We start from the raw sequence: 27,712 nt of genomic DNA, 5'->3' as shown, positions 1-27,712 counted from the left end.
GACTTGAATGTTTGGTACTAATAATGTATTCCTCTCTGAGCTTCTGAACACTTCTCTTTATCTGGTACTACCCTTGACTGGTCGAGAAGTGTAGGGGTTACTTCAAGTACTCCATCCATCCATCCATCCATCCATCCATCCATCCATCCATCCATCCATCCATCCATCCATCCATCCATCCATCCATCCATCCATCCATCCATCCATCCATCCATCCATCCATCCATCCATCCATCCATCCATCCATCCATCCATCCATCCATCCATCCATCCATCCATCCATCCATCCATCCATCCATCCATCCATCCATCCATTTATTTTTTACCCCACCTTTTCCTGATGAATTGGACTGAGGGCATCCTCCTATAAAATTCACAACAATTTATACATACATACACACATGATACCTGAGTTACTGTTGTAAGTTTTAACTGTTATGGCTGGATGTTGATATTGATTTTATTTGCATTGTTTTATCTGATTCATGATGTTTGCCACCCTGAACCCTATTGGGAAGGGCGGGATATACATTTTAAAAAAATAAATAAAATAAATAAACCAAAATCATGCAATGCTGTGTATAGTCATCCCGTGTGCATTGATGGAGTGCCCGGACCTGCTCTCAAGAGGCTACTGAAGACCTACTGAGGCTAGTGAAGACCTACTGAGGGTATAAGAGCATAAGAACTAGCCTGCTGGATCAGACCAGAGTCCATCCAGACCAGCACTCTGCTTTTCGCAGTGGCCCATCAGGTGCCTTTGGGAGCTCGCATGCAGGAAATGAAAGCAATGGCCGGCTGCTGCTGCTGCTGCTCCTGAGCACCTGGTCTGCTAAGGCATTTGCAATCTGAGATCAAGGAGGATCAAGATTGGTAGCCATAGATGGACTTCTCCTCCATAAATCTGTCCAAGCCCCTTTTAAAGCTATCTAAGTTAGTGGCCATCACCATCTTGAGGCTGAAGCCACATAAAAACCTTGAACGTTTTTGCTTGGGTTTTATGGAATGGTGCAAGAATGTTCACCTGTGCGAGGGAAGGGAAGTTAAAATGAGACATCGTCAGAAAGCCTCTTAAGAGTGAAAACTCTGAAAATGTGACAACACTGATTTCGACCCCTACTCCCGATGTGGACTTTTTGACATCGTCAGGTATAACAGTATGATATCAATATCGCATTTAGAGGCTGGATGAACATATGTCAGGAGCGCTGTGATTGTGTGTTCCTGCATAGCAGGGGGTTGGACTTGATGGCCCTTGGGGTCTCTTCCCACTCTGTGATTCTATGATCATCACATTGGGGTGGATCTAACTATCCTTTAAGTTGCCTTCCTCCAATATTAATGGCTGTTTAGACTGCAGAAGTAGAAGAAGAGTTGGTTTTTATACCCTGTTTTTTCTCTCTTGTAAGGAGTCTCAAAGCAGCTTAAAATTGCCTTCCCCTCCACACACCAGGCACTTTGTGAGGTAGGTGGGGCTGAAAGAGATCGAAGAGAACTGTGACTAGCCCAAGGACATCTAGCAAATATCTTGTGGCAGAATGGGGAAAACAAACCCAGTTCACCACATAAGAGTCCACTGCACCACGCTGGCTCTGGAGGAAGATGTTAAACTTCAGCCCAAAGGAAAGGTGAAGTGTAAATAAGAAATAAATGAATACATGAGTAAACTCCACGGAGTTGAAAGATAGCAGCATGATACACCCCCCCTCACTATCTGCATGTAATCTGATTGGCTGGGATCGCCTTGGGGAAGGAAAGAACTGAGTTTTTTTATTTTTATCAATTCCAGAAGCACAAATCATGAAAAGGAGCAGTTGAAGAAGAGTTTGGTGAACAGCACAAGGATGAGCAAGTGCGGGAAAGTGGGGGGGGGGGGGGCTGTGACCATTTTCAGCCCCAAATATTTTGTACCCCTACAAGCTTCACGAAAAATGAGGCAAACTTCCTGATTTTTCCCATTCAAATTTCGAGCAGGACGTTAACTTGAATTCACATTTTTGACCTGGAATTCTCGCTCACCGCCGGATTGTTCTGGATCAAAACAGGAAATATCAGGCAATGGATGTGGGAAACATTTGCTTACTGTATCTATATACAATAGTTATTGGCCCCCCTTATTCATCTTAAGGCAGCTTACCATATAGATAACAGACATAAAACAGACTACGTGAGATGCATAATAAATAGTTGAAATAAAATTGACTCAATACTGTTGCATAGTAGCTACTCAACATTACTCATTTATTTATTTATTTGCATTATTTACTGTCTGCCTTCCTCACAAGGACTCAAGGTAAATTACACACAGTGTAAATTACACACAAGGTAAATTACACAGAGTCAGTGTAATTGGCAAAACAGGACATTCAATTACTGGAGCTTTAGGATTTCAGACTTCTGAAACTACTAACTACTGCTATTGTATTGTCGAAGGCTTTCATGGCCGGACTCAACTGGTTGTGGTGGGCTTTCCAGGCTGTGTTGCCGTGTTCTGGTAGATCTCGTTCCTCATGTTTCACCTGCATCTGTGGCTGGCATCTTCAGAGGTGTATCACAGAGAGAAGTGTGTTACACACTATGTCCAGCCACAGATGCAGGCAACAAGCCACAGATGAAGACAAAATGTTAGGAACAAGATCTACCAGACCATGGCCACGCAGCCCAGAAAGCTCACAACCAACTACTGCTATTGTTGCTTGTCAGCTACCTAACAGTTTCACACACACACAATGTCATGTCTGCTATCAAATACAGTCAAATATCAAATCATGTTTATGTCAGTGTCTGTGCATTGGGAAATTAGTGCATTCCACCTGCTATTAGTAAGCAAAGTGATATTTTGAGACCAAATATGCTTCCCCATTGTTTTAAAGCTGTGTTTCAGCACTATGAACAGCTCCATTCCATAGATGGCATGTATGGGTTTATGTATGTCTTTGTGGGTATATAGACAGAGGCAGTGATAGAGACAGAACAGAGAGAAGAACAGAAGAATTTGGATTCCTACCATGCTTGTCTCAACTGTAAGGAATCTCAAAGTGGCAACAGACATCTTGTGAGGTAGGTGGGGCTGAGAGAGTTCTGAGAGAACTGTGACTGGCCCAAGGTCACCCGCAAAACTGATGTGTAGGAGCGGGAAAACAAATACAATTCACCAGGTAAGAGACTCCTGTTTGTGTGGAGGAGTGGGGAGTCAAACCCAGTTCTCCAGATTAGCATCTACCACTCTTAACCACTACATCACACACAAACACACACACACACACACACACACACATACACACAAAGACAGAGGGGGGAAGATAGATAGAATAGGCTACACACTCACATAGAAATATATTCCTCATGTTAAGACAAAAGAGAGAAAGGAAAATGCAAACTAAAATCAAAAGGATAGTTTCAGATGGTGGCCCAGTTGGTCAGCTGTAGAACAGGTTATGGTGATATTATGCTGCTATGTATGAAATGTGATTATGTTGATTATGTTATGATTGCTGATTTTGATAGTTGAGGTATTATGTTTATTGATGTTGCTGTTGATATTATGACTATTGTAGCTATTATGCTGATTGATGTTGCTATTACGTTGTGGTACACCGCCCTGAGCCATTCGGGGGAGGGCGGTGTATAAATTAAATTACCACTACCAACAGGATTCCAGTAGAACCATAAAGAGCTACAAGATTTCGGGAGTATGAGCTTCCAAAAGTCAAAATCCCCTTTGTCAAATATGTGGTATTGACCTTTGTGGTATGTGGTATTGACCTTTGACCCCCAAAATATGTGGTATTGACCTCTAACCCCCCCCAAAGCTCATACTTTGAAAATCTGGAGGGTCTCTAAGGTGCTTTGGACTCAAATCTGGTTACAGAGTATACATTGCATCTTGTTTTCCCAAGCACTGGAATACATCTGGAAGCTCTAATTCTCTGCCAGGTTTTGAGTCCTGAACATCTGCCACCTGCTACCCTGTTTCCCCGAATATAAGACATCCCCGAAAAATAAGACATAGTAGAGGTTTTGCTGAAGTGCGAAATATAAGGCATCCCCCGAAAGTAAGACATAGCAAACTTTTTGTTTGGAAGCATGCCCGATGAACAGAACACAGGAAAAATAAGACATCCCCTGAAAATAAGACATAGCACATCTTGGGGAGCAAAAATTAATAAGACACTGTCTTATATTCGGGGAAACACAGTATTATCAACAGAGAAGCCCCTCGGAATTTTTCCCCCTTGTGCTCCATGTGATTTTATCATGACAAAAGATTGGGAGAAACAGCTGGAAATGTGCCCCCAATGGAAAGTCCCCATGCACATATCTACGACCCATTCCAGGAACCGTTATAACACACAAAACCCCAGTTTTGCCACCACACTGTAATGGTTACAGCATTGGACTGGGACTGAGGAGGCTTTGGTTCAAATCCCAACTCAGCTGCAATGCTCACTAGTTGACTATTGGGCTGCATCTCAGCCTAACCTTACAAAGTTGTTGTGAGGGCAAAACAAAAAGGACAGGAACCAGTAGGATTTCCAGGTCCCCCCAGCCACCGTCAAGGGATAGGGGATAGGACGGCTAGATCTAGGTTGGGAAACTCCGGGAGATTTGGGGATAGGAACCTCAGTGAGATACAATGCTATAAAGTCCACCCTACAAAGCATCCATCTTCTTCAGAGGGACTGATCTGTGTAGTCTGGAGCTCAATTGTAATTCTGTGGGATTCCCAGGTCCCACCTGGAGGCTAACCTTACAAAGTTGGATTCCCAGGTCCCACCTGGAGGCTGGCATCTCTAGGAACCAGGAATACCCTCCTAATCTTCCCTTTTTTGGAGGAAAGGGAGGGTACAATTGTAATAGAATTTTGACAAGAGTTCTGGACATGTGTTTGTCAGGATTGCAGAAAGACTAAACCAGGGGTCTGCAACCTGTGGCTCTCCAGATGTTCATGGACTACAGTTCCCATCAGCCCCTGCCAGCATTCCATCTTACTTTCCAAATAGAGGAGCAGCAGTGGAGTAGTGGTTAAGAGCAGGGGCATTCTAATCTGGAGGAACCGGGTTTGATTCCCAGCTCTGCTGCTTGAGCTATGGAGGCTTATCTGGGGAATTCAGATTAGCTTGTGCACTCCCACACATGCCAGCTGGGTGACCTTGGGCTAGTCACAGCTTCTCGGAGCTCTCTCAGCCCCATCTGCCTCACAGGGTGTTTGTTGTGAGGGGGGAAGGGCAAGGAGATTGTAAGTCCCTCAGAGTCCTTTCTGTGGGCAACCCTCATGTGAGGGGTGGGTGGAAAATCACCCCCCACACACACACACCTACGCTGGCCTGGGCATGATCCTTTACCTGGGAGTATGCTCAGTTGCTGGCAATGGGGCTTGCTTCTGAGTAAACCCTCCTAAGGTCATGATTCACCCATTCAAAGTGTTGCACGGTTGCTTCACCAAGCTTACTCCCGAGTAACATGCACCTCGGAGCCAACTGTTTTTTCTAAACGAAAACCTCAGTATTCAGGTTAAATTGCCGTGTTGGCACTTTGCGATAAATAAGTGGGTTTTGGGTTGCAATTTGGGGACTCGGTCTCGAAAAGCTTTGCCATCACTGACCTAGAATCATAGAGTTGGAAGAGACCACAAGGGCCATCAAGTCCAACCCCCTGCCACGCAGGAACACACAATCAAAACACGAATTCTCCTATTCACTATGAATGTCTAACCCCCTTTTAAAGTTGTCTGTGCCTGTGATCGTCATGCCATCCTCTGGCAGCCAACCCCACATTTTAATTGCTTGTTGCGCAAAGAAGGGTTTCCTTTTTTTTCCTGGCCAGCCATCAGCTTCACTTCCTACTTTAATAAGATGGTAAAAGCCATAACTGACTCTTTGCTTCGGGAGAAAGACGCCTTGACAAAGAAGCCAGTGGGCATCACGGAACGCATTGTGGATTCTTGGGTGCCACATCGGAGATGATTGCCTTTTAAAAATCCGATATTCACTGATGAGCGGCTGGCGCGCCTCGGCCAGCAGATCAGGTGCCTTCTCCCGACTGTATCGCGGTCCCCAACAATACCCCGGCGAAGGCACCGCAACACACCCAAAAGGATGAAAAATGAAGGGGGAAAAATGAAATAAGGGGAAAAAACATTTCAAAGCAACATCAATACGGAGTAGGGGTCTTCCACTGAGATTTGATTGCCTTCAAATGGAATTGGCTATGAACAGTCCAAGAGAAAACTTCAATATGCTGTAATAAATTTTTGAGGAGATGGATGACTCTTGTGCAAGTTATTGCAGAGGGAAGGGAGTTGCTAATGATTTGCTGAAATCACGGCAGGCCGTGCAGCCGTGCCGGAGGGACCGGGGAGGGAGCACAACGGGGAGGCCACCAGGAGCCCTTGTGGAAAAGGAGATTTCATTCAGGCAGGGAATTTAGGAATGGGGACGAGGGCCGCAAACATTTGGGACGGTGGCCGAAGGAGTGGAGTTAATTCGGAGAGGAAATGTAGACATGAAAATGCGTTTGCGGGGAGGGGAAGAAAAATCTTTCTCGCTGCAGGTTTCCCACTGTAATCTTCTACCTGAGAAAAATCAATGTTGCTCATTCCCTTTCTCCCTGATCCAGCTAGGGGCTGGACGCACACCGAAGCAGGCTGGGGCATGTGCATTTCTCCAGCTCGAACGGGGAATCATGCATGCAAGAGCTTGCTGTGTGCATCCACCCACTCCCCCTCTCGTCCCAGCTGCGTGTTCATAGCCCTGGAAAAGGAGCTGGAATTGCACTGATTTGGGAGAAGGAAAAGGGACCGCATTTGTTCTATCAATCCCTGCCAAATAGACGACAGGCTTGATCCTGGCTTTTTCCAACAGAACTGAGCACGGCCTGTTGGTTGCTGTGTGCCCGTGCGGTTCCACTGAGGCATTTGTCTTCTTGTGTTGTTGCCAGTTGTTTGGATTTATGATGGTTTTGAGATGGCATACTTAGCTTCCACCGCTTCAGAAGATAAACAGGGCGAGACTGGCAGACGGAACAGTAGCGAGTGATGGCATTATTGTTATGGTCACCCACAGGTGTCTGCTGCCAAGCAGAGTTACACCCTTCCAAATCCATTGAGGCCACAAAGACATGAAACTGCCTTATACTGAATCAGGCTGTTGGCCTATCAAGATCAATACTGTCTGTACAGACTGTCAGTGGCCGTCCAAGAGTCTCAAGCGGAGACCTTTCACATCACCTACCAACTCTCCCGTACTGAAAATGCTAAGGATTGAGCCTGGGATTTCCTGTGTGCCAAGCAGAGGCTGTTCCACTGAGTTATGGCCTAAGTGCTGGGGCGTACCGCCCAGGGAGACAAAAGGGGGCAAATGTCCCTGGGCTGCAGCCATTTAGTCACATGGGGCGAAAAATCGCCTCCACACCCCTCTTGCTTCCCCCCAGGTCCATACACTGACTTCAAGACCTGGTGCAAAACCCCCCCATTGTTTGGTTGTGGTGGGGGAGGGCGGCTGCCCATAGCGCGAGGGGGGGGGGCGTGGAAAACTCAGATTTGCATTTTCCCTATATGCACCTCTGCCTATGTGTTTGACGTTGCACTGGCAAAAAAGGCCATTAAGTCAATGGGTTTAGAATAGGTTAGCCTGCTCTGGATTGGGAAATACTTGGAGACCTTGGGGGTGGAACCTGGGAAGGTCAAGATTTGGGGATGGGAGGGACAGTGTAGTGTTAAGGGCAGGTAGGCTCAAATCTGGAGAACTGGGTTCATCCCCACTCCTCCACCTGAAGTCTGCTGGGTGATCCTGGGCCAGTCATAGTTTTCTCAGAACTCTCTCAGCCCCACCTATATCACAAGGGGTCTGGTGCAGAGAGGAAGGGGAGGAGCTTGTTCGTCGCTTTGAGACTTCTTATGGTTGAGAAAAGCAAAGTGGAAATCCAAAGTCCTCTTTTTCTTCTTCATCATTTATGGATAGTGCCATAGTGTCCAACCCACAAAGCAGCCATTTTGTCCAGGTTAGAACCCCAGTTTAGAAGGGTTACATATAATTCTGCTTATGATAGTATTGTAAAAAGTGCATCTGATTATGGGAGATTTTGGGTGCAATTCTTGCCTCTGCCAAGAACTCACTTAGTCCCCTAAAACAAGTCCTTTCCTCTCAACCTCAGCTGCTGTTTAAGAATAGCTCTGGCCTACCTTACAAGGTTGTCATGACAGAGATGAGGTATGTGAAGCATTCTGAATGCTCAAATTGCAAGACTTCCTAATTCCTGAATATTAGCATATTGTTGTTATTTCCAAATGCTAAAGCTGGTGACAAACCATTGACATCTCCATGCCAACAACCCGGAAGCATGAAGAACTACTGTTCTATGGACTCACCTGTTAGCTCAGTCTGCACAGAACAGGCCTTAATGTCTGTCCCTACAATCTATTTCTGGAATGGCCACGATACTGCTGGGCCCAGAGTTCAATCAAAAACCTATATTGCTGAAGCTCAGTTTTGGCTTCTGGCCTAGAATATAGTTAGGATAGAAAGTTGCCATCCTTGTTTTAGTTTATAACAACCTGGGGCTGGATAGATTGAGAAGAAGAAGAGTTTAAATTGATACCCCCCCCCTTCCTGTCCTGTAAGGAGACTCAAAGCAGCTTACAAGCTCCTTTCCCTTCCTCTCCCCACAACAGACGCCTTGTGAGATAGGTGGGGCTGAGAGAGTTCCAAAGAACTGTGACTGGCCCAAGGTCACCCCTCAGGCTTCATGTGTAGTAGTGGGGAAAACAAACCCAATTCACTAGATTAGAGTCTGCCACTTATATGGAGGAACCAGGGAACCAAACTTGGTTCTCCAGATTAGAGTCCACCTGCTCTTATCCACTGTGCCACGCTGGCTCTCCAAGCTGGGAAGCTGCCGTGGGTGCTTCCTGATCCACTGGCATCATTGCCAATCCAGATGGCATAAGTGATACCTATGCCGAGGAGAAGGGCAGAACGATGGCAGCAGGGCAGTTCACGGCTCCACAGCACCTGAGCACAAACACTGCCGCTCTGCTGCCGTTCCTCCACCACACTAGTGCCACTGGGGACCTTCCAGGGGCATTCCAAGGTGCAGAACTGATTTTAGCCACATCCTTGAGGGCTTTCCACCAGAGGTGGGATCCAGCAGGTCCTCACCAGTTCCCGAGAGTCGGTTACTAATTATTTGTGTGTGCTGAGAGGGGGTTACTAATGGGGTCCGCTTTTCCATCTCCACGCCCTCGCCTCCCCGAGAGGCATCCTGCCTTTGAATGTGAAGGTTCCATATAGCAATTGCGACTAATAATGTAACTCCCTGAACTGGGTTAATCCCTTTCAGGTACTGCCATTCATTGATTCTCGGCCTTTCGTACCTTTTATCTCACCAGTCTCTATCAAAGAACCTGTGTGTTTCACCATTGCTGTGTTCAGATTTGTGAGTTGGGGCATTTTCTATAATGTGATGATGATTTAAAAATGACCTGGTGCAAAAAAATTTTTGGGGGGGGGTCGTGGTGGGGTGGCTGCCCATGGGGGGAGGGGGCATCCAACTCAGGTTTTGCCCAGGGCTCAGGTTTGCCTAGGTACGCCTCTGCCCCCTTTGCTGAGGGGGGGGAGGCTGGCGAGGGAACCTGTTACTAAAATTTTTGGATCCCACCACTGCTTTCAACCCAGGAACGTCCCCCTTTTTCTGCCAAAAACCTATGCCTGCAAAAATGCAGGCATAGCCCATTGACATCCAACAGGGAGTTTTGAGCTGTGGGTGAGTTTTGAGTTTTTTCCTCCCCATTCCTCTTTGGAGGTGGTATGGCTGCACCCTCCCTGGCTGCAGCGAAACTACCCCCCCCCCCCTAGATTTAGCAACCCAGCAAATTGTGGCAGGTCTTGCTGGATCAGAGCACAGTTTTCCAAGACCTCCTCCTGCTTCCAGCAATGGTCAGTCTGAGGAAGCTCAAAAATTCTGGCTACGACGACAGGAAGAAAGGAACTGAAGCCATAGGTTCGGTTCGGCCCAGAAATCCTCGTTCCACGATCCATTTCCTGATCCACTTCGTTTCTTCATAGGAGCTTTCAAAGGAACCTTTGAGTTGCCTGCGTGACATTGCTAAATATCCCTTAAACATAGTTCTGGAAGTTAGAAATCAAATCTCTCATCTGTTTTTTTTTTGAATTTATTATTTTCATAATATCTGGAGCCCTATTTCGAAAGGTCACTGAATAATTTGGCAGTTTAATGCTGATTTGCAGCTCATCACCAGCATTTAGCAGATCCATTCATGCATAATCGAGTTCATTCACAGTGAGCTGAGTTTTGAACTGAATACTGTGTAAACTCAGGTCAAGGGGTTTCTCATCACCTACTACCTGGAGATGTCTGGGACTAAACCTGCGACCTTCCGCATGCTGAATAGATCCTCTATCACTGAGTCATAGCCCCTCCCCCAAGACAAGTAAGGGCTCTGAGATAGTGGGTCAGAGATCCTTCAGGGACTTTGGACCCAGAGTCCTTTTTAATAGACTGTTGTGGGTTTTCTGGGCTGTATGGCCACAGTCTGGTAGGTTTTGCTCCTCACGTTTCACCTGCATCTATGGCTGGCATCTTCAGACATGCCAGCCATAGATGCAGGATGAACATTACGGACACAAGCTACCAGACCACGGCCACACAGCCCAGAAAACTCGCAACAGCCAGCTGATTCCGGCCATGAAACCTGTGACACTTCCTTGCTAATACATTCGGATTCCGTCACCCGTTCATCTGTGTTGTGCGTCAAACCACCAGGCAGAGTAGAAATATGTGGGGATGACGGCGCCTGTCCTCCTCCAGCAAAGTACAGAGCATTCTTTGGACTTGCTAAATCCCCATCTGTAGCTCGGAGACGTGTAGGAGCTGCTCCGTATTGTGTTTCCCACAATGCCTCCCTGCATTTACTGCATCCGTTTATAAATGAAAAAGCCAGCATTTTGGACCACAGTTCTCAAGGGAATGCAGGTTTCTTCAATCAACTCCCACTTTCAGCTGGGTCGTGAATCGAGAGTGTCTGCCAAGCAGGAACTCTTCCCTGCTCGTAGATGCCTTTGTGTTGGGTTATGGATACAATTGGGGAGCTAATTGCTGAATCTATGAGACAATGTCACAGTATTGAGGGTGCGGACAGACAATCTATAGGTCTGCATTCACAAGTCTTCCCTTCCCCAGCCAAACAGGCAAGGATGGGGAGATTTATACAGTTCCACTCTCCAAGGGAAAAAGGTGTTATGGACTACAGTCAGGCAAAAGCAAATCTTCAGGTTGGATCCCCTCTGTAGGTACAAGCAGGACAGTTGGGTGCTCATTTTCCCTTCCACTGAGGCAGTACACTCAGAATAAAATCATAAAGTCTATGATTCTTGGAGTTCGAAGACACCTCAAGGGCCCTCACGTCCAACTCTCTGCCATGCAGGAAGACGCCAAAAAGCACTCCTAACATGTGGCCTCTGTTTAAAAACCTCCAAAGAAGGAGACTCCACCACCCACCGAGGCAGTACATTCCACAGTTGAACAGCTGTTACCGTCAGGAAATTCTTCTTAATGTTGAGGTGGAATCTCTTTTCCTGTACCTTGAATCCATTACTATTTGTCCTAGTCTCTGGAGCAGAAGAAAACAAGACTGCTCCCTCCTCAACATGACATCCCTTCAGATATTTAAGCATGGCTATCATATCACTCCTTAACCTTTCTCTTCTCTCTAGACTAAACATACCCAGCTCCCCGAGTCTCTCCTCATAAGGCATGGATTCCAGACCTTTTACCATCTTGGTTGCCCTCCTCTGGACCTGTTCCCACTGGTCAATATCCTTTTTGAATTGCGATGCCCAGAACTGGACACAGTATTCCAGGTGAGGTCTGACCGATGCAGAATAGAGTGGTACTATTATGCCCCACAGTCTGGACACTGTACTCCTGTTGATGCAGTCTAGAATTGAATTGGCTTTTTTGACTGCTACATCACACTGCTGACTCATGTTCTGTCTGTAATCTACTAAGACTCCCAGATCCCTTTCACATGTAGTGTTGTCAAGCCAGGTGTCACCCATCCTATATCTGTACGTTTCATTTTTTCTGCCTAAATAAATCTTATTTGTTCAGATTTGCATGCCTCTTCTTTACAGACCTGCACCTCAATGTCACTTCCAGGGAAAATCAGGGAACACTTGGAAGTGATGCAGGGTAGCCGGGGGAGGGGGGGGGTGCCCAAAGTGGAGACTGGGCAACTGTTCCTTTATTTAATTAGATTTAATATGCTGCCCCTCACCTGGTCTCGGGATGGCGCACAGCATTCCGTATAACAATTTAAAACATTTAAAAACATCGCAACAAATTATATTTATCATTCCCTCTAACATAGGTGTCAAACACGCGGACCTCCAGATGTTATGGACTACAGTTCCCATCACCCCCTGCCAGCATCATGGCCATTCCAAACCTCTGGATGAACCTGGCAAGGGGTTGCATATAGGTTAAAATAATATTGACGAGAAAATTGTCCCTTGCCAGACTTCACACACCAATGAATGGGGGGTGGAGGTTCTCTTGCCAATTGCTACCCTCTGTCCCTGGAGAAATGAGCACAGCCATTGCAAAGCTGTTCGTTGAACCCCCATGCTAACATCGATAAAGGCCGGGTGATTGGTGGGGTTGAGAAATAAAGACTTACAACATGATTGCATATTAAAGGGAAGCCAGCTCGGAAGCAGATTTTGAAAATCATGGTAAAAATGCTCGGGAAAACAATAGAGGGAAAAAATGAAGAGAAACATTTCCAGAGCCAAATGGAGGGGGGAAAAAACATGTGGAATTTAAAGGAAAAAATGTAGCATTTGGTGGCAAGACATGTTGTAAAAAAAAAGTAATGCAGAAAAGGCCAGTGTCCTTTCTAGTGACACTTGTCTTCTCCTTATGTGACTGAAGTATGATAACCTCCGTTTAGACATTTTAGCTTTGCAGAAGAGTTCTGGCTTGATTTGATCTAGAACCCACTGATTCGTCTTTCTTGTGGCCCATGGTGCCTGTAAAACTGTCATTGTGCTGGATTCTGGGAAATACAAGCTCAAATCTTCACCCTGCAACACAGCTTCATGTATGTTTGCTGGAAGTTCCTGGAGATCTGGCATTTGTGCCTGGGCACAGGTAGAGTTTGGAGGGAGGGAAGCTCTGTGCTATGTGATACCACTCTAGGACTTCATTTTCCCCCAGACCTTATGGTAGACCACGGAGAGCTCCAGCTGAAGCTGCTGTTTCCTCCAGGAGAACGAATCGCTGCATTCTGGAGACCAATTGTAATTCTAAAAGAACTCCCTGCCCTGCCTGGATGCTGGCAACTCTAGTTCAGTGGATGACTCTGTCTGCGACCTTGACCAGTCGTTTCAAGGATAAAATGGGATAGGGGGAATCACGAACACCAGCCAGGTCTGTCTCCCTCCGCCCCCCAAAAAGTGTGGGATAAAAAATGCACTGGATCGATAGTGAAAATCTTACATGGTCCATGGTGCCTATTTTGTACCTTATCCAGGTAGCCCCAGGGATCCCTTTGCCCAATACACCTGTAAACCAAATATTCATTTTCCAGAAAACCAGTAGCCCTGGGATGAAGGTGAAAACAATGAAGGCGGTCCTTTTCGGTTTTCTCTGCTGCTGCCGTTGGAAGCGTCTGCCACGGACATCCCGCTGGCAGTATGAAATTAGATATTTCGAGGGCTATTAGAAGCTGCGGTGCTTCTGGACGTCTCGACTCCCGGTTCTGTAGCACAGGTGTTCCCGTAATTGTAATACACTTTGGAAATTAATAGCACTCAGGAGCCCATATGCTCACACTGTTCACTCCACAGCGTGCTGGTTGAGCATTATACTGTAATATCTAACTCATCAGAATGCTCACTGGCTTCATACGGGCCGCGGTTTTATCATTTCCCTTTGAGCCGCTTCGGTTTCCTTGTTTACTCAAATGAGTTCCTTCTTTCGCTATGTCCCTGCGTGTCTCTAAGCCATGGGGACAGAATTGCCTCGACTAAGTCAAGGAGGAAGAATAATCTTGTCAAAGTGGGGGATCTGGAGGCAATGGTTGGGGGCAGTCGATTCCCCAGACAATTTTGTTATGCGGCCAACTTGGGCTTCTCTAAGTTGGTGTGCCAGTAATGCTTTGGCGAACGAGGTTTTGCTAGACAGTTCCTGCAAAAGGTATCAAAAATGTCCAATGGATTTTTTTGGCGGGGATGGGGGTGCAGGAGAGAAAAAGGAACATTAAGTATCTTTTTATTTGGGTGTGGAAAAGTCAAACCACAAACCTGTTCCATGTAACAAAATGGCAGTGGTAAAGACACCGGCCAAATGATAAAACAATCCGCCCAGCTTGGAAGCCCGGAGTCTCTCCTAAGGGCAACTATTGTTCTCTTAGAGTGACTTACATTTTTTATACTATAAAAATGGGAGGAAAAAAAAAAGATAAGCCCATAATGATGCTGAAATGAATGGGAGTTTTGTTATCAACTCACCAGGGAGCTGGGGGCAGGGACCATATATTTATCTAGGGCCAGAGCCCATATACTTATCCCTGTGTGCATCTGTATTTACTCCCGGGATGAGCAAACTCGTTTAGGTTAAATACACGCCGACGTGATCCTTTGAACAAACAAAAAAACCAAAGCAAGCCCCAAGCAAAACCTTTATTTGAGGTTCAAAATCTAAGCCTTTCCCCTCCAGCCTGCCTTCTTGTTTGACTCGACATGGGGTGTCTGAAAAAGTGTGGAAAGGCCATGGGGAAATAGAAAGGGGAGAGGTTTTTCTTTACCCGTCCTCCTAGACCCAACAGGAGACAAATCTTCTAAGAGTTAGAAGAGATAGACCACTGCGGGCCAAAGAGGTCACCCCACAATTCTCACCCAAGGGGAAAATAATTGTAACACAAGGACCAAAGAATGTAAGAATAGTTTTGCTGGATGGTGCCGTGAGTTTTTGGTCTAGTCCAAGAGTCTCTTTACAATTGGTATCAGTCAGATGCTTCTGGAAGCTCACATAGCATAAAGCAACAGCTCTTCCTGTTTTCTGTTTCCAGTGCTTTGGGTGAAGATATACTGCGACTGTTTGTGGAGGTTCCACTTCTGGTGGCTAATGGTTCTGGAGAGGCCAGGGATTTGCATGATTTGAAAATCAGTGACAGGTAGAGGCTGCCGCTATTGGTAGCAGTCAAGTAGTCAAGTCAAGTATTTATTGTTTGAGCCATTGGCTATAACAATACAGAGATACATGCAGTTAAAACATTTAAATTAAAACAATAACTTAAGAGTCTGTCTGTCATTCTGCACATGCAGAATAATGCACTTTCAAACTGCTTTTAGTGCCCTTTGAAGCTGTGCGAAATAGCAAAATCCACTTGCAAACAGTTATGAAAGTGGTTTGAAAACGCATTATTTTGCATGTGCGGAAGGGGCCTTAGTTTTACATTAAAATATAAATTATTTGTATTCGCAATTTCTAAATTAAAATGCCCCATCAAATACTTTCCACGTCAGATGTTTTTGCAGCTTCTTCAGCTAGTCTAAGTTGACCTCCAGTACTTTGGAACATCAGTTCAAACAGCGCTTTAAATACTTTGCTCGTAATTTCCTAGCCGCCAGGACAAAGAGAGCCATCTTGTAAGAAACATAGGAATCAATATCAGATAGTAAGAAAATCAGTTTCTCATTGGTAGCATTGCTTATTGCTTATTGGTAGCAATAAAGTCCAAATGCAAGATACGCAGTGAAGGGGCGGGGGGGGGGGGCTCACTGATAAAGTGTCATCCGATCTCGGAAGCTAAGCAGGGTCAGTACTTGGGTAGGGGATCATCAAGGAAGGCTCTGCCGAGAAAGGCAGTGGCAAACCACCTCTGCTTCTCATTTGCCTTGAAAGCTCCTTAGAGGGATCCCCATAAGTCAGTTGCAACTTGATGGCGCCTGCATACGTACGCAATGAAATATTTCATTTTGCTGGAGAAAAAATACTCGTCACCAGAGGTGGGATCCAGCAGGTTCTCACAGGTTCCCGAGAGTAGGTTACTAATTATTTCTGTGTGCCGAGAGGGAGTTACTAATTGGTGATTTTGCCACGTGACTTTTGCCTTAGTTACGCCCCTCCTCTCAGCAGTAGCGCGCAGAACTTGAAGCAGTCTAGCAGGAGGTGCACCGGCATGCGTGGCAGCCTGCGCATGCGTGCATTCGTTTCCTGCCCAAGGACTGGCGCAGCGGCTGCATCCTTGCCACAGCCCCACCCAGGAATGCCCCACGCCCGGAATGCCTGGCCATGCCCCCATCGTGCCCCGCCCAGCCCCATTGGCGCTACCCCACAGTTTGAATCCCACCACCATGGGAACCTGGGATCCCACCACTGCTTGTCACTATCAGTTTTATTGAATGAACCTGAGGTTCAATGTTGCAAGATGTGTTTCCGCACTCCTACATTCCTGCTGGGTGACCTTGGACTACTAGTCACAGTTCCTTGGAACTCTCTCAGCCCTCACAAGGTGTCTGTTTTTGGGGAGAGGAAGGGAAAGGAACTGGTAAGCCACCTTGGGTCTCCTTACAGTATAAGGAGTATAAATCCAAACTCCTTACAGTATAAGGGTATAAATCCAAACTCCTCCTCCTCCTCCTCCTCCTCCTCCTCCTCCTCCTCCTCCTCCTCCTCCTCCTCCTCTTCTTCTTCTTCTTCTTCTTCTTCTTCTTCTTCAGTATAGCTTACTTCCACTTTGGTATGTTTGCAACTTCAGCCTCATACCATACTAAAACCCCCCAACATTAATGGTCACCTTTCCCTTTCCTATTCTTTCAGATCAGTGAGTCATGCAGAGATACATGGGCAGCCTCCTTTGTGAACAGACAAGTTGGGCTCCCAAGAGCAATTCATCAAAAAAACCTGGAGACCTTTCAAATATTATGTGTGGACTGTACTGCATCTTTCTAGAGGTGCTTATGGGGTGGAACGTGTTATCAAGTCATAGCTGACTTGGGGCAACCCCTCAGCGTTTTCAAGTCAAGAGATCTTTGGAAGCAATTTGCCACTGCCTGCCTCCACATAGGCTGAGAGAGTCCAGAGAGAACTGTGACTGGCCCAAGGTCACTCAGCAGGCTTCATGTGAAGGAGTAGGAATCAAACCCAGTTCTCCAGATTAGAGTCTGCAGCTCTTAGCTGCTACACCTCCCTCATTCTCCAGAGGTTCTCATACAAAGTTGATGAGTGCTCCCTGTTAAAGCAAGGCAGGCCTTGAGGATGTGGTCTGCGTGGCGTGGCTCCTGTGGTTTGCAGCCACCTGGATGCTTCTGCTGGGAAACACCGTGGGACTGACTCTTCTGCTACCCAGACCCATTTTCTGCTGAATAACTTGGAAGGCCAAAGCAAGAAGCTACTTGCACGACTTGGATTTGAGGTCCTTGGAACAAGCAGTGTATGGTTGGTTGTTCTTATTCTGCTAAATGGGAACCTTAGACCTCTTATGCACTAGTGGTCTGCTTCACAGTGAACACACATTCCCTTTGGGTTAGATTCGTGATTATGGACTAGTTTCTCCTTCTTCAGAACTCTGTGCTCTCTGGTTTCCGAAATCTGTGGAAGTGTGACTTCTTGTCTTCTTCATAGGAAAACAGTGGTGGCGAACCTTTGGCACTCCCGATGTTATGGACTACAATTCCCATCAGCCCCTGCCAGCATGGCTAATTGACTGTGCTGGCAGGGGCTGATGGGAATTGTAGTCCATAACATCGGGAGTGCCAAAGGTTCGCCACCACGGGAATAGGAGGTCAGAGTATATTTGGCTTCGTTAGGGTTTTCTGCAGCTCCCTGCCTTCTCCTGCCCACACAGGAGGAGTTCTGTCTACTCTTCGGGGCGGCATTGCAGGGAGATCTGTGGTTTCTTTGTAAAATGTAGCACTGTATGTCCATCGCAGGGAGGATAGACCACTGAAAAAATCCCTCTCCAAAGGTGAAAGATGGCCTCCCCCAATGGAGGTTGCAAAAACAACCAGGAAGATGGAGGTGGGCAAAATGGTGGCTCAGCAGGAATTGGCAGGACACTGCCTCAAGTCTGAATGTAGAAATGGTGGGGGGGACCCCACTGTGAATCCAACAGCCTCAGGGTAAGCACTGAATGCATAAATGACCCGAGTCAAGTTTGCTTCCACATCTAAACCACCCATTTGCTTCCACATCGAAACCATCGAAACCACCACCCTGCAAAAGCAAGCAATCCTTGCCTTTTAAGTCAAGTGATAAAGCTCTCTTCCAATCATTATTTTGAAAAAAATAATTTTAATAGATGCTAAAACCAGTCTCCATCTCACTTTTTTTTTTAAACAGAGGGGATTCATTAACTCTCCAGGGTCCAGGATTTAATCTGAAGTAGTTTGATGGTGGCACTTTGTTGAAGCGAAGTGATTCTGTGTATCTGTGGTCGATTCCGCACTTGCGTTATCGACCTAAGTTCGAGCTGCGTTCGACCTAAGTGCTCCACACGACCACTGGGATCGATGTGGTTTTGTACCAGCTTCGCCCCGTGTAATGGTCAAATTTCCGACTCCAGTTGGGAACCACTACTTTTTCAGGGAACCACGCTCGAACTCAGCTCGATTCCAGTAAAGTGCGGAATCTCTGGTGCCAGGAGTCCCCCATTCAGCCAATCACAGCTGAGTGCTTCGGGCATGCGTACAGCTGGCCAATCAAAAAACGCCACCTTCGTCCCTCCATTCCTGTGGCAGTTTTTTTTATAACGTGTGTGGGGATGGATGGAACATGGCTGTAGAACAGTAGCCAGTCGGAACAGAGCGGGGAAGAGGCACAGGATGATTCCACCCTCCAAGCTGGGATCAAGCTGGTTGCAGTGGGGAACAACAATGGCTTCGACCTAGGTCAGTACCCTTCTCAGGGAACTGGGTCGAACCTATTTTATTCATGTGTGGAATCGCCCTGTGAAGCACATTTGCACCCTACTGTTCTGCCGCAGAACCTAGGCCTCTTCCGGACATGGAGAATAATGCACTTTCAGTCCACTTTCACAATTGTTTGCAAGTGGATTTTGTTATTCCGCACAGCTGCAAAGTGCTTTGAAAGTGGATTAAAAGTGCATTATTCTGCATGTGCAGAAGGGGCCTGGAGCAACATATATTGCTCTCCCTTCTTCCTTTTAGCCTCACAACAACCCAGCAAGATGGGCTGAGGCAAAAACAGCCCCGAGCAGCCCCAGTGAGGAGTTTCCTGAACTTAACCATAGGTCAGCGTTCCCAACTGTGATACTCCATGATGCCTCACCCACAGTATGTCATGATAGATTTCATTCCACCACCTGAGCATTCCACCACTTCATTCTCCTGCAAGTGAAAACTGGGACTTAGTTATCACCATCTGGGTATGCCTTCTGATCAGAAGGAAACAATCCCAGAACTGGGATTCACACAGAAATGCAACAGTCCACTTTTTTCAGGAAGTAATGAAATATTTGCTTTTACCCGAGGAAGATATACAGAAGAATAACATGCCCCAAGTGGCAGGTGAGTGGAAGCAGGTATGTTCAGATCAGAGATTCATGCAGAGATGCAATGGTCCGACTCCTCTGAGAAAAGGTCCTTTATGACCTACGGGAACAATCATGGTTTAATTCGTAGATTCCTCAGAGCCTGCAATTGTTTCTCTTGTGGCACTCTAGTGCGCCCCAGCCGGCAGAACGGGAATTTCAATAATAATGAGAATACAGGTTATTTCCTTATGGAAAGTGTTACGGGATCGAAATGCACGGATACTTATTTTCCCAGGCAGTCAATTAATCAAACAATTTTTATGTGGCTCCGAATGAACATCCTGACTCCCCAAATTTAAGACCGAGAAACTTTAATAGACTTCCTATAAATTACTAATGGGGGACTTCATTTGGAATTAGAGCTCCAGTCAGTCATGGTTAATACAGACAAGGGGGTGGGGGTGGGGGGTGGGTTGAGGGCTATCAGAATAGTTAACTTAAAGAAACCCCCCAGAACATCTTCTTCATAATTAATAAATGAAAAATGTTGCTGCAGCTAATCAATAGAGTTGTTAGAGGGAATTGATCGGATGAGGAAACTCTTTTTGTGGGTATGATTTTTCACCTCTTTGGAACAAAAGAGTCCCTTGAGAGCTATCAAACGGATAGACACTTAGGCGTCTGACCCAAACAAGGATAAAAATAGAACGTCAGTTAATTAAAAGTGTGTATATTGTGTGTGCGTGTGTGCGTGCGTTTGTGTGTGTGTGTGTGTGGGAGCAATAGCTGCTTTGACTTCTGGGGTAAGCAAGGAAAGAAACTCGGATGTGGAGGGAATTTAATGCCCTGTATTCAGGAAATGAGGGGGAAGCTGGGAAACGTTCACAGGCTCTGGTGGCACCGATATGCCTGTTCTTTCATGAACGCCCACATGAACACATGAAGTTGCCTTATACCAGTGATGGCGAACCTTTTCGAGACCGAGTGCCCAAATTGCAACCCAAAACCCACTTATTTATCGCAAAGTGCCAACACGGCAATTTAACCAGAATACTGAGGTTTTAGTTTAGAAAAAACAGTTGCCTCTGAGGCACACATTACTCTGGAGTAAGCTTGGCGAAGCAACCGTGCAGTGCTTTGAATGGGTGAATCACGACCCTAGGAGGGTTTACTCAGAAGCAAGCCCCATTGCCAGCAGCCAAGCTTACTCCCAGGTAAAGGATTGTGCCCAGGCCAGCCTAGATGTGTGTGTGTGTGTGGGGGGGTGATTTTCCACCCCCGACACACATGACGAACTCTGTGCACGCGTGCCCACAGAAAGGGCTCTGAGTGCCATCTCTGGCACCCGTGCCTAGGTTCGCCACCACTGCCTTATACCAAATCAGACCCTTGGTCCAAGACAGTATTGTCTAGTAGTCAGTCTGGCAGCAGCTCTCCTGGGTGTCCAGAGGAGGAATTTCACATCACCTCCTGCCCGATCCTTTTAACTGGAAATGTCGGAAATTGAACCCGGGCCCTTCTAAAGTCAAGCAGATGGTCTACCACTGAGCCATAGCCCTTCCCCATTTGGGTCCTGGTTTTCACTGGAGTAAAGGGATACCTTACTAAACTAAAGGAACCTGACCTGACTTTAGGGTTGCTAGGTGGGTTGGGGGCAGGGACATGGTGGGGTGGTGGTGTTGGGGGCATGAGGATGTAACTTCCAGTTTTTTTTAAAAAAAACCCAGAAGTGACAAAGGTCATCTCTAGGAATTGCTGGAAATTCTGTAGAAAACTACAGAGTTTCTTGTGATTCCTAGAGCTACCCAATGTCATTTGTGGGGTTTTGCCAGAAGTGACAGGAGTTTTTCATCCCGACATGCGTTGTTGTGAGGATCATTGGAAGAGAGGAGAGTCATGTGTATGGCCCTGAACGCCATGAAGGAAGGAGAATAGGACAAAAAGAAGACAAATTTCTACACGGCAGCAACATTTTCCCACACAAACTTATAACCTACTCACCCCTGGTGAAGAAAAAGAAATATCAGATTCAGCCCCAGCATTAGTTATAACTACAATGAGTTATTTGAATATCCACCAACTCGGACATAATAATGGGATGATATTTTCCTACCTGCAGCGAATGAAAAGTACAGCCCATATTTTCCTGAGACAGTCAATTAATCAGGCTATTTTTATATGACTCAGAATGAAGACTCTCACTCCAGCAACGGAGAAACTTTAATAGACCACCTATAAATTATTAATACTGCAGTTGCCTTCATTAAAAATTAGCCAGCATCCAGCCAGACTTCGCCAGGCAAAGCTTTGCTGTTGTGGAAGAAGAAGGCTTCAAAAATGCCCGAGACAGAGGCTCATTCCGTACATGCAGAATAATGCACTTTCAAACTGCTGTCAGTGCTCTTTGAAGCTGCGCGGAATGGCAAAATCCACTTGCAAACAGTTGTGAAAGTGGTTTGAAAATGCATTATTTTGCGTGTGCGGAAGGGGCCCAAGAGTGGAGAAGCTGGCATGGAAAATGTCCTATGACCATCTTATCTTTTGCATCTCTGGTGGAATTTCTGCAACCAAGCTGGGGTGTGGTTGTTCATTGTTTCCAGGACTTGCTAGCTTCCTGAGCCCCCTTAGAGTGGAGGAAAAAATAATAATTGTAGACCATATTAGAGTTGCCTCCTCTGGCTTGGGAAATTTGGGAGATCTGGGGTTGGGCCCTGGGAAGGGAAAGCAGCACTAATGGTTTGGCACTTCCGGGCAAAGGCTTCGAAGTGACATCACTGCTCAACCCCAAACCCCAACAGCACTCTAGGAATCCACAAAACTCTATGGTGAAGAAGAAGAAGTTGTTTTTTATACCCAGTTTTTCTCTACCAGTTCATTAGATAAGACTAATGTGGAGAAGTGGGGAATCAAGCCTGTTCTTCAGATTGTGGTCCAACACAATTGACCACTACGCCATGCTGAATCACAGGGAGAAATCTGCAAGGCTGGGGTTTGAACTTCTCTGCAGATGGGAGGACCGTGGTCATGCACAATATTGACTGGCGCATCAGTCAAGAGCAGAGCATCAGTGCAGAAGACCAGAAATTATAGTGCCTTTTTCGTAGAGTGAAGGGTTATCATTTTCTAGCAGAACTCTGAAACTGTCTCAATTTTTTTACTCTTGTAAATGCGGGGGGAGGGAGGGGGGATAAGCTAAGCCAAAAAAAAATTACATTTAATAAGATAAATTTCAATTATTTTAAACGTTAAATGATTTTAAAAGTTAGGGAGTGTGTGAAAACTTTGTGCTCAGTGTTTGATGCTGTTGGGAAGCAGGTTTTTTTTTTCCCTTCATGCCCCTTTTATGACTTTGCCAGATTTTCTCCAATTATTCCCAAACCTGCTTTGCAAATTTGGATGAGTCCTGTGTGGTTAGGAACATTTTGTGCCCCCTTACTGCTCTTTGCCTTGGTGCTGTTACATCAGGGTCCCCTCATATTGAGGGGCCCGCCGTCCCCCTTTTGGGGGTAGGTTTTAAATTGGGGTTTCTGGACGCCTCTTGTTTATTTTTGTATTAACTGTTATCCGCTGTTTTATATGAGTTTTTAGGTTGTTTTATGGATGATTATGGGATGGAGCCTATGTATTTGTATTTTGTGTATGACCTGCTCCTGCTGATGTCTGAATTGTGCTGTTCACCGCCCGGAGCCCTTTGGGGATCGGGCTGTATAAAAATCAAACAAACAAACAAACAAACAAACAAACATTTTTATACACCTGCTCCCGCATACATGGCAGCCATTTCCCCTGCCCCATACCCATTTTTTCCACTGGGATTTTTGTTGTGTTTCATTTTGTTAAAAAAAAACCCTCCCTATATCTCTAACCCTTTTCTTTGTAGAGAAATAAGAGGAAAGACATCTCTCTGCAACCATTTTTTTTAAAAAAAACCCCTTCCAGTTCATAGAACTGATACACGGATGATCACTATGCTATAACAATATGAAGCTTTAAATTGCCAATTTAAAAAGAAAATATTTAAAAGCCCTTGGCGGTATGGCGGGGAGAAAGAAAGCTGAAGGCCCAAGGACTGAGGGAGGAAAATTGGGGGGGAAATCTAATAACAGGAAGCCCCATTGCTGCTATTAAATGCATGATTCTTTCTCTCTCCTCCCTGTTTCTTCTCACAACAAGCTTGCCAGTAGGCTAGACTGAGAGAGAGCTTGCTTCTAAGTTCATGGCACTGCATTCGTGAATGAGAGACTGTTTGAAATAAGATTGAATGCATTACTGCGGTCTTTTTATTTATCCTATTTTATTGATGGTTTAATACAGTCATTTTTATTGTAGCCTTGCAAATTGATAAATTGAATCTGTTCATGGGTCATTGAAAGTCCCTTCAGGAAGCTGGCTAGTGGGACAGAAATGCATGTAATACATAAATCTGTCTTGTGTTTTGATACATGTTATTTGATTCTGCGGGCTAGCTAGCCCAAAAATTTGGGTTAATTTTTCAACCATCAGAGTTTTCTATTTTAATCACCAGGTGATTCAATTATCATTACCACAAAACCCAATCCCAACCTGTCCACACTTTCTCAGAATTTTATTATACCTGTAACAAAGGTGTTGTGTTATACAAATAAATGTAAGGGTAGCCATGATTTTCAACACCACGCCAAAAAGGTGACCTCTAACCCTCACCTAACTTCTCCCCAATTTCTCATAATTCCATTATTAGCTCTCTAATGCTCCATGTAATTTAACATTGGAACCAGAACAGAGAACATCTGGTTCAGAAAATGAATTCCTCTGCCAGCATTGGATGGCATAACTTGTTTACATGTAAGTCAAGAACATTTACTTTTATGTCGTACAACAAGACACTCTGATGTGAAATGGTAGATCAGTTTTGGCCAACGTTTTCCACTCAGTCACCATAAAGTTATCGCTTGCTGCAGGTCAAGCATAGCATTTTTGGTGGTCACGGGTAACCCCTTCCTTTCTTTTTCTCCAGTGGAAAAACTGGCAACCCTATAAGTCAGGTCTTCCAGAAGGAAGATGTACAAAGATAGATTCAAAACTATCAGAAAGTTGCAATTTCACCTCTAAGACTGCCTGGTCCCCCCACCCCCATCAGCAGTGGGGGATGAGGGGGTAGGGTTGCCAGAGGTTGGCCAGCTTTGGAAGATTTGGGGGTGGAACCTGGGAAGGACAGAGGTCTCAGCAGAGTACAATGCCACAAAGCCCCCCTGCCAAAGTATCCACTGTTCTCTGTATTCTGGAGATGAGTTGCAATTCCAGGGAACCTGCTGTTCCCTCCTGAATTCCAATAACTGGCATTCCAATAACATGTTGTTACAGTTGAGGTGTTAATGGGAATACACAGGACCAGAGCAAAATAGTAACTCTGCAACAGAGTGCATTTCTTTGGAATGACTTTATGCAGTCAGGGCATCTAGCTAAAGGGCAGCAGTGGCGTAGTGGTTAAGAGCAGGTGCACTCTAATCTGGAGAACCGGGTTTGAATCCCCGCTCTGCCACTTGAGCTGGGGAGGTTTATCTGGGGAACCAAATTAGCCCATGCACTCCAGCTGGGTGACCTTAGGCTAGTCACAGTTCTTCGGAGCTCTCTGAGCCCCACCCATCTCGCAGGGTGTTTGTTGGGGGAAGGGAAAGGAGATTGTAAACCCCTTTGAGTCTCTTCCTCCTCCTCCTCCTCCTCCTCCTCCTCCTTTCAGCTATCCAGGGTCAAAGACAAAGTCTTTCCTGACACTTGCTGCTTAAGATATTTTAACTGCAGAGGTCTGGGATAGTCTCTGTGTCCTCCCACTGAATCTCTAGTCCCTTTTGTTTTGGCATGGATTCTCTGCAGATGCAAGCACCGGATTTCTAATTGCTCTTTGTTCTGAGCCACCGTAACACAGAGTTGCTGAACGGTAGCAGAAATAAAGGAGTTACGGCAGGTCTGAATTTCATTTGCCGGCCATCGTCAGCTTTTTTTCGAAGCGGGGTCCCCCCCCCCATCGTGTTGACTTTTGCTGGCTTTTGCCAAATGCCACTGAGGACTCAGCCTGCAAACTTTGCACATTAGCGGAGACTCACTTTGAGAAGTTCTTGCTTGTGCATTCAGGTCACAGCACAACTTCTTTGTCAAATGTGACCTACATCCCACCACACTAAAAACTGCATCCAGTGAACAAGAAAAGTCCATCAGCCATAAAGGCCATATAATGGAATGGGGGGGAAAAAAGAAAGGAAAAAGAAAAAGAAAAAGCCCTCTCTGAAGCCATGTTAAAACAGAAAAAGGTTTTTTTCCCATTACAACTGCTCATTCCCCAGGCGGCATTTTGATGTTTTGAGACCTGTGGGAGCTGCTGCGGAGGACATCTTTCCTATTGTTCTTCGTGAACCAATAGAGACGCCTTCTGCTGAGTCAGACCAGGAGCCTGTGAGGTGTGGTGGTTAAGAGCAGGTGGAGTCTAATCTGGAGAACCAGGTTTGATTCCCCACTCCTCCACCTGAGTGCAGAGGCTTATCTGGTGAACCATATGCGTGTCTGCATTCCTACATTCCTGCTGGGTGACCTTGAGCTAGTCACAGTTCTCTCAGGACTCTCTCAGCCCCACCTACCTTACAGGGTGTTTGTTGTGGATGGGGGAGGGAGGGAAAGGAGGTTGTAAGCCCCTTTGAGTCTCCTTACAGGAGAGAAAAGTGGGATATAAATAAGTGGTGGGATCCAAAAATTTTAGTAACAGGTTCCCATGGTGGTGGGGTTCAAACAGTGGCGTAGCGCCAATGGGGCTGGGCGGGGCATGACGTGGGCGTGGCCGGGCATTCCGGGGCGGGGCATTAATAATTTCTGTTACTGTAAAAAACTCTTACTGTAAAAAAAAGTTCCTAATTTCCAGATGGTATCTTTCTGTCCATAATTTAAACTCATTATAGCAAGTCCTATCGTCTCCTGCCAACAGAAACAACTACTTCTCCTCTAATTGACTGCCTGTCAAATACTTAATACTTTCCAATAGTTAATTTTGTTTCTAGAAATCAAAAGAAGGATACTTTCCTTAAACAAGGAACTTTACCATATTTCTAAAACATGTTTTGAAAACAGCCCAACAGGGAGAATGATCCCGTTTTCTACGTTCGCTAACCAGCCACATAGGAAACAACAGGACTTTATGATTTTTGGACCTAATGGAATTTCTAACGGAGAAGCAGACCCAATTAGTAACCCCGTCTCGGCACACACAAATAATTAGTAACCCACTCTCGGGAACTGGTGAGAACCTGCCGGATCCCACCTCGAGTAAGCATTATGCAGATTTTTTTTTAAAAATACACCTCAACAGGCTCCACGCTGCCGAACTGTTTTCACCTTTACTGACTGACCTGCCAAACTGCTTCAGTGTCAGACTCCTAAAACCAGCCTTACTGATTTTTTATTGATAATGTCGACTTTATTGGTTGAGGTGGCTCAATATTGATTGTATGTATTTGGCTTCTGTCACATGCCACTCTGGGCATTTATTTTTTGGTGGAGGGTCAGCGAACGGACGCCTCAAGTAATAAAATCCCCTCAGTTTCTCGTCTCCAAACCTGAAGGGAAAGTTTGTAAACCCCCCGAACAGCCTTCCTGCCAGTTCCTTGACAGTTTTTCTCCTTTGAGGGATTTTAGCTTTCTGTACCTGCCTGCCATCGCACCTGCCTATAACCTCCTCCGCCTCCCCCCACCCGAACGGAGAGAAAATGACATCAGGACTGTTGAAATGACTGCAATCATGGTAGATGGTTTAAGACCCGTGTTGCCGTGACTCCCATGACAATGTGGTTTGGCTCCGGCCCTGGCCAGGCGGTACCTCGAAGCTTGCCCCTCCTGAGTTTCTTATAGGTTCCCTAACTTAATTACTTGTACAGACATAAAAGCACGATATAAACATTAACGTTGTGGGGAAGGATATACAATTTTTTTAAGTCTTCTCTTTTTTTATTTTTGGGCTACCCATTAGCCCTAATGTAATTACACAAACGTAGGTCTTTGCTGGTACTTTGAAGAAGATAAGAAGCTCTGAGGAGAGGGAGAGGAAAGAGATGGGGGGGGGGGGAGGAGAGAGAGAGAGAAGCATGTTCATTTTCCACGACAAAGAAATGAAATTGGTACTCCTGACTCCATCCCCCCACCCTGTTCCAGCTGATCTGGTGAAATACAATA

This window comes from Sphaerodactylus townsendi, linkage group LG07 (genome assembly GCF_021028975.2).
Source record: "Sphaerodactylus townsendi isolate TG3544 linkage group LG07, MPM_Stown_v2.3, whole genome shotgun sequence".
Lineage (NCBI taxonomy): Eukaryota > Metazoa > Chordata > Lepidosauria > Squamata > Sphaerodactylidae > Sphaerodactylus > Sphaerodactylus townsendi.
Note: the sequence above shows the minus strand (reverse complement) of the source record.